Source organism: Mus musculus, chromosome 12 (assembly GCF_000001635.26).
Source record: "Mus musculus strain C57BL/6J chromosome 12, GRCm38.p6 C57BL/6J".
NCBI lineage: Eukaryota > Metazoa > Chordata > Mammalia > Rodentia > Muridae > Mus > Mus musculus.
Window position 1 is genome coordinate 103875274 of NC_000078.6, and position 7760 is coordinate 103883033.

The 7760-nt window shown below is 41.1% G+C and overlaps 1 pseudogene; it reads right to left on the minus strand.

The window, feature by feature from the left end:
- On the minus strand, positions 5583–6238 carry Gm8895 (predicted gene 8895; annotated as a pseudogene).

The window sequence follows — 7760 nt, forward strand, 5'->3', positions numbered from 1 at the left end:
ATCTGTTGGTGGTCTTTTTGTCTTATTGATGGTGTCTTTTGCCTTGCAGAAACTTTGGAGTTTCATTAGTTACCATTTGTCAATTCTCAATCTTACAGTACAAGCCATTGCTGTTCTGTTCAGGAATTTTTCCCCTGTGCTTATATCTTCAAGGCTATTCCCCACTTTCTCCTCTAAAAGTTTCAGTGTCTCTGGTTTTATGTGAAGTTCCTTGATCCACTTAGATTTGACCTTAGTACAAGGAGATAAGTATGGATTGATTCGCATTCTTCTACATGATAGCAACCAGTTGTGCCAGCACCTATTGTTGAAAATGCTGTCTTTCTTCCACTGGATGGTTTTAGCTCCCTTGTCGAAGATCAAGTGACCATAGGTGTGTGGGTTCATTTCTGGGTCTTCAATTCTATTCCATTGGTCTACTTGTCTGTCTCTATACCAGTACCATGCAGTTTTTTTTATAACAATTGCTCTGTAGTAAAGCTTTAGGTCAGGCATGGTGATTCCACCAGAGGTTCTTTTATCCTTGAGAAGACTTTTTGCTATCCTAGGTTTTTTGTTATTCCAGATGAATTTGCAAATTGCTCCTTCTAATTCGTTGAAGAATTGAGTTGGAATTTTGATGGGGATTGCATTGAATCTGTAGATTGCTTTTGGCAAGATAGCCATTTTTACAATGTTGATCCTGCCAATCCATGAGCATGGGAGATCATTCCATCTTCTGAGATCTTCTTTAATTTCTTTCTTCAGAGATTTGAAGTTTTTATCATACAGATCTTTCACTTCCTTAGTTAGGGTCACGCCAAGATATTTTATATTATTTGTGACTATTGAGAAGGGTGTTGTTTCCCTAATTTCTTTCTCAGCCTGTTTATTCTTTGTATAGAGAAAGGCCATTTACTTGTTTGAGTTTATTTTATATCCAGCTACTTCACCGAAGCTGTTTATCAGGTTTAGGAGTTCTCTGGTAGAATTTTTAGGGTCACTTATATATACTATCATATCATCTGCAAAAAGTGATATTTTGACTTCCTCTTTTCCAATTTGTATCCCCTTGATCTCCTTTTGTTGTCGAATTGCTCTGGCTAATACTTCAAGTACTATGTTGAAACGGTAGGGAGAAAGTGGGCAGCCTTGTCTAGTCCTTGATTTTAGTGGGATTGCTTCCAGCTTCTCTCCATTTACTTTGATGTTGGCTACTGGTTTGCTGTAGATTGCTTTTATCATGTTTAGGTATGAGCCTTGAATTCCTGATCTTTCCAAAACTTTTATCATGAATGGGAGTTGGATCTTGTCAAATGCTTTTTCTGCATCTAACGAGATGATCATGTGGTTTTTGTCTTTGAATTTGTTTATATAGTGGATTACATTGATGGATTTTTTATATTAAACCATCCCTGCATCCCTGGAATAAAACCTACTTGGTAAGGATGGATGATTGCTTTAATATGTTCTTGGATTCGGTTAGCGAGAATTTTATTGAGGATTTTTGCATCGATATTCATAAGAGAAATTGGTCTGAAGTTCTCTATCTTTGTTGGGTCTTTCTGTGGTTTAGGTATCAGAGTAATAGTGGCTTCATAAAATGAGTTGGGTAGAGTACCTTCTACTTCTATTTTGTGAAATAGTTTGTGCAGAACTGGAATTAGATCTTCTTTGAAGGTCTGATCGAGCTCTGCACTAAACCCGTCTGGTCCTGGGCTTTTTTTGGCTGGGAGACTATTAATAACTGCTTCTATTTCTTTAGGTGATATGGGACTGTTTAGATGATCAACTTGATCCTGATTCAACTTTGGTACCTGGTATCTGTCCAGAAATTTGTCCATTTCGTCCAGGTTTTCCAGTTTTGTTGAATATAGCCTCTTGTAGAAGGATCTGATGGTGTTTTGGATTTCTTCAGGATCTGTTGTTATGTCTCCCTTTTCATTTCTGATTTTGTTAATCAGGATTTTGTCCCTGTGTCCTTTAGTGAGTCTAGCTAATGGTTTATCTATCTTGTTGATTTTCTCAAAGAACCAACTCCTCGTTTGGTTAATTCTTTGAATAGTTCTTCTTGTTTCCACTTGGTTGATTTCACCCCTGAGTTTGATTATTTCCTGCCGTCTACTCCTCTTGGGCGAATTTGCTTCCTTTTTTCTAGAGCTTTTAGATGTGTTGTCAAGCTGCTAGTATGTGTTCTCTCCCGTTTCTTCTTGGAGGCACTCAGAGCTATGAGTTTCCCTCTTAGAAATGCTTTCATTGTGTCCCATAGGTTTGGGTACGTTTTGGCTTCATTTTCATTAAACTCTAAAAAGTCTTTAATTTCTTTCTTTATTCCTTCCTTGACCAAGGTATCATTGAGAAGAATGTTGTTCAGTTTCCACTTGAATGTTGGGTTTCCATTATTTATGTTGTTATTGAAGATCAGTCTTAGGCCATGGTGGTCTGACAGGATACATGGGACAATTTCAATATTTTTGTATCTGTTGAGGCCTGTTTTGTGACCAATTATATGGTCAATTTTGGAGAAGGTCCCATGAGGTGCTGAGAAGAAGGTATATCCTTTTGTTTTAGGATAAAATGTTCTGTAGATATCTGTCAGGTCCATTTGTTTCATGACTTCTGTTAGTTTCACTGTGTCCCTGTTTAGTTTCTGTTTCCACGATCTGTCCATTGATGAAAGTGGTGTGCTGAAGTCTCCCACTATTATTGTGTGAGGTGCAACGTGTGCTTTGAGCTTTACTAAAGTGTCTTTAATGAATGTGGCTGCCCTTGCATTTGGAGCGTAGATATTCAGAATTGTGAGTTCCTCTTGGAGGATTTTCCTTTGATGAGTATGAAGTGTCCCTCCTTGTCTTTCTTGATAACTTTGGGTTGAAAGTCGATTTTATCCGATATTAAAATGGCTACTCCAGCTTGTTTCTTCAGACCATTTGCTTGGAAAAATTGTTTTCCAGCCTTTCACTCTGAGGTAGTGTCTGTCTTTTTCCCTGAGATGGCTTTCCTGTATGCAGCAGAATGTTGGGTCCTGTTTGTGTAGCCAGTCTGTTAGTCTATGTCTTTTTATTGGGGAGTTGAGACCATTGATATTAAGAGATATTAAGGAAAAGTAATTGTTGCTTCCTGTTATATTTGTTGTTAAAGTTGGCATTCTGTTCTTGTGGCTGTCTTCTTTTAGTTTTGTTGAGGGATTATCTTCTTGTTTTTTCTAGGGCATGGTTCCCGTCCTTGTATTGGTTTTTTTCTGTTATTATCATTTGAAGGGCTGGATTCGTGGAGAGATAATGGGTGAATTTAGTTTTGTCGTGGAATACTTTGGTTTCTCCATCTATGGTAATTGAGAGTTTGGCTGGGTATAGTAGCCTGGGCTGGAGTTTGTTTTCTCTTAGTGTCTGTATAACATCTGTCCAGGCTCTTCTGGCTTTCATAGTCTCTGGTGAAAAATCTGGTGTAATTGTGATAGGCTTGCCTTTATATGTTACTTGACCTTTTTCCCTTACTGCTTTTAGTATTCTATCTTTATTGAGTGCATTTGTTGTTCTGATTATTATGTGTCGGGAGGAATTTCTTTTCTGGTCCAGTCTATTTGGAGTTCTGTAGGCTTCTTGTATTTTCATGGGCATCTCTTTCTTAAATTTGGGAAGTTTTCTTCAATAATTTTGTTGAAGATGTTTGCTGGTCCTTTGAGTTGAAAATCTTCATTCTCATCCACTCCTATTATCCGTAGGTTTGGTCTTCTCATTGTGTCCTGGATTTCCTGGATGTTTTGAGTTAGGATCTTTTTGGATTTTGTATTTTCTTTTATTGTTGTGCCGATGTTCTCTATGGAATCTTCTGCACCTGAGATTCTCTCTTCCATCTCTTGTATTCTGTTGCTGATGCTGGCATCTATGGTTCCAAATTTCTTTCCTAGGGTTTCTATCTCCAGCGTTGCCTCACTTTGGGTTTTCTTTATTGTGTCTACTTCCCTTTTTAGGTCTAGTATGGTTTTGTTCATTTCTATCACCTGTTTGGATGTGTTTTCCTGTTTTTCTATAAGGACTTCTACCTGTTTGGTTGTGTTTTCCTGTTTTTCTTTAAGGACTTGTAACTCTTTAGCAGTGTTCTCCTGTATTTCTTTAAGTGAGTTATTAAATTCCTTCTTTATGTCCTCTACCATCATCATGAGAAATGCTTTTAAATCCAGGTCTACCTTTTCAGGTGAGTTAGGATGCCCTGGACTGGGCGAAGTGGGAGTGCTGGGTTCTGATGATGGTGAGTGGTCTTGGTTCCTGTTAGTAGGATTCTTATGTTTACCTTTCGCCATCTGGCAATCTCTGGAGTTAGTTGTTATAGTTGTCTTTGTTTAGAGTTTGTTCCTTTGTTGATTTTGTTACCCTCTATCAGCAGACGTGGGATACTAGCTCTCTCCTCTGAGTTTCAGTGGTCAGAGCAGTCTCTGCAGGCAAGCTCTTCTCTTTCAGGGAAAGTGCACAGTTATCTGGTGTTTGGACCTCCTCCTGGCTGAAGATGAAGGCCCAAAACAGGATCTTTCCCAGAAGCTGTGTTGCTTTGGCCAGGAAGGTGGCCGGTTGTCTGGAGCCAAAATGGCACCGCCTCAGAAGCTCTGTGGCTCTCGCCTGTCCCAGAAACGGCTGGCCTCTGTATTCCACATCCTCACCCGTGCAGCCTGTCCTCCGCGGAGTCCTGGAGCCAAGGTGGCTCCCACCGGGGCCTGAGGCAGAAACCTCTCAGGACGGGCGGAACCCTGTGCTCTCACCAGGAAGGTGGCCGGTTGTCTGGAGCCGAAGATGGCGCCTCCTCAGAAGCTCTGTGGCTCTTGCCAGGAAGGTGGCCGGTTGTCTGGAGCCGAAGATGGCGCCACCTCAGAAGCTCTCTGGCTCTCGCCTGTCCCAGAAACGGCTGGCCTCTGTATTCCACACCATCAACCATGCAGCCTGCCCTCCGCGGAGTCCTGGAGCCCAAAAGACTGTTTTTAAAATACAGGTATATCTAGAGATTTTCCACTCAGGTAGGATAACATCCCAAGACCCTTAAGACCAAGGGAAGGAAGAGTTGTTGTTGTGAAACTGGGACCCTAAGCAATTTATTATCTCTAGGACACCCATTTCTGGGAGGAAGATGAACTCATAGCCCTGGTGGCTAAGAAAGGAGCCATGTTCTAGGAAAGGGTCAATGTCACAGTTCACAGTGACCTCACAGCTAACGCTATACATTTGTTGTTTGGGTCTTGGTATCATCCTTTCTATGAATCCTAAGACTCTTACAGGCAAAGCAGAAAGAGAAGTTTTTCTCCCCCTAGTTCTGATCCAAACTGTTAAAAAAAATTATTTTTATCCATTCCCATCTCTTAGTGTTCCAGTAAAGTTGTGAGTGGATATTATTATTATTAAGATAATGATGATTCTAACTCAGAGAAGATAATGGTCTGGCTGGCTTTAACCCATCATCCCCTAGGTTCATCGATGCTACTGAATTGTTTCTGAGTGAGGAATTGAAAACCACACTGAGGTGCCCTACCCTGTTAAATTCTGGTATGTCAAAGAAGGATTTAGTACTGGGGCATGAACACACATTCAGGTGGCTTCCTTGAGACTCTCTAAGCCTGGTGTTCCCACCTTACCTTGGAAGACAATGTAATTAATCAAGGCAATAGCTGTATCTTCCTCCATCTCCTTGACTAATCCTGCTATTTTCCCATGGGTTTCACCCTCTACATACTCATTGTTCTGGTTTTGGGCTCTTTGGGTATCACTGAAGTTGAGAGCAATGACCTTTGAATTGTACAGCCCCTTGGCATCCTGCACAAACTTGTCCATAAGCTTCAGGCTCTGGGGAGTGAATAGGCTGCTGTCCATTGTCATCTGCTCTCTGTGGTCTGGCTGTTGGAGGATAAATGTAAGTTGCTGAAAGCATTCATGGATGAAATTCTCAGGTGTTTCTGTCAGGTTGAAGTTCAGTCCCTCCAGGGTCTGGTCATGGCTGTTGTTCTTTGCCCCCAGGGAGAGCATTAAGGAGGAAGCAAAAATACTCAGTGGGGAGAATAAGATGTTGATATGTTTTGTCCAGCTATCAGACTTTTGATACAAGCTGAAGGTTATCTGGATGATGACACAGGAGACGCGGTAGTAGGGCAGATGCTCCTTATGCTCATGGACATGTTCTTCCACATCTATCTCCAGGGCATCTTGAGGCTGGGAGCCAGAGAAAAGGCAACACAGGCCTGCCATAAAAGGACTCCCTGTGAGACAGAGGATGGCATTGCCCTGCATGACAGAGATGGGGACACAAGTCCTAAGTCAGGGTCCATGATGATTTCTACACATAAAAGCAGCAACATCCATGTGCACAGATGTTCCAACTATTCTATATAACACCATTTGCTTTAATGAATGAGTTTTCTTCTTCAAACACTCCTTAAAGTCTAATCTGTAGTATGAGTTCTTAGGAGGGGGGCAGGCTTAATCTAATTATTGTGTTTGGAGTGGGGGCCAGAAGGGATATTGGAATTAAATAAGGTCATCAGAGCAAAACCATTATTGAATATTAGTGACTGTGTAGTGAAACAAGCAAGGCAGAGGGGACACCGGTACATTCCTTATCTCTTGCTATTTGATGACCTGCACCACAAGAATGCCTGCAAGGACACTTAATCCTGAAGCATAATTGTAGGCCAATATTATCTCTATGATGAGAGATAAACCTTACCTAGTTTATCTAATTGTTAACCAAAAATGTACCTCCTGCTGTTGCCTCTTGCTCTCTTGCTCCCACTCCCTTCCCTTCCCACTCTCTCCTTGTGCTCATGGCCTTAGCTAGTCTCTACTTCTTTACTTACTCCCTCTGTCTGCGTCTCTCTGCCTCTACTACTCTCTTAACTCCCCTCCCCATGCCCTGAATAAACTCTATTCTATACTTAAAGAAAAAAGAAAAGAAAGAAAATGTACCTCCCGATTTGCAATGTCGAGAACTGTCATGGGCCTTCTTGTCACTGTTTTGTAGGGTGATGACTACTACCCACCATTTACTGATGAGGAATCCAAGGCCCAGAGAGATTAAGGATCATGTTCAAGGTCAATGTCTTCACTACTTTTTTGTTACTGTGATGAAATACTCTGAAAAAAAAAGCAACTTAATGTTGTAAAGGTTTATTGTAGATCACAGTTCAATGTACAGTCCATCATGGTGGAGAAGTCAAGGCTATAGGAACTTGAAGCAGCTGGTAATATTGCATGAACCATCAGAAGGAAGAACCAATGAATGTATGCATGTTAGTGCTCATGTTTTTCCATCCTTGCCCAGTCCAGAATTCCCAGCCTGTGGAATGGTACCACCCACAGTGGACAACCTCAATTAACACACTCAAGATAATACCCAAACAAGCTCACCATGGAATAGTGCTATCCACAATGGACTGCCTCAATTAATGTAATCAAAATAATCTCCACAGGCAAGTTCATGGGTCAACCCAGTCTAGACAATTCCTCACTGAAACTCATATGCCAAGAGATTTTAGGTTGTTTTCACAAGTTGACAATTAGCAGAAATCATCAGAGTCACTTGCTGTGCTTCATAGCAGTCAAGAGTGGCTTTATTTTGTCCCCATTATGTAATTTGCAGAGAAGTTACTGGCCAAAGAGGATAGATCATTCCCATAATGCACAGCCAGAGCACAGAGCAGCTGTGATAAAATCTAGTCAAAGTCTCTGCCAGGCTTCTCAGATGGCATGTACTTCTGACATCTTCCTTTTCTCCCAACTATCATATGGTAGACAACATAGATC